The sequence below is a fragment of the Octopus bimaculoides genome, chromosome 8, assembly GCF_001194135.2.
Source record: "Octopus bimaculoides isolate UCB-OBI-ISO-001 chromosome 8, ASM119413v2, whole genome shotgun sequence".
Lineage (NCBI taxonomy): Eukaryota > Metazoa > Mollusca > Cephalopoda > Octopoda > Octopodidae > Octopus > Octopus bimaculoides.
The window spans coordinates 52,631,844-52,632,424 of NC_068988.1; positions in this window are offsets into that span (position 1 = coordinate 52,631,844).

Below are 581 nucleotides of genomic sequence, written 5' to 3' on the forward strand. Positions count from 1 at the left end.
TATATATGTATGTATGTATGTATGTATGTATTATGTGGGTATGTATAGAGAGAATGAGAGACACACACACACAGACAGACAAACAAACAGACTGACCAAGAGAGAAAAAGACAGACAGACAGGTAGCAAACGAAAGATAATTTCTTTTCGCTTCAACCGACTCGTTTTGCCATAGATGCAATATTTTTTCTTCAATGATAACTGATGATACCACTCCAAATATAAGTATTGGTAGAAAAAAAAATTCTGCGTATGTGACCAATGGGTGAATGTCACACGCTTTATTTCATATTATATTATATTATTGTATTTCATTTCATTTTTGTGAGTTTTCTGCTTTTGTTTGAATCTCTTCTCTAATATTCACAGAGACTAGTATGTAAATTATTCATGGTGCACTTTGGAAACTTTTATGATTCGAAATAGACGTTGAAGAGCAATATTTCCAACACGTGTCTGACTTTTCCTGTCTGTGCATATTGTATGAGCATATATATATATATATATATACATTATTATTATTATTATTATTATTATTATTATAATAATAATAATTATTATTATTATTATCTCCCCTTCTC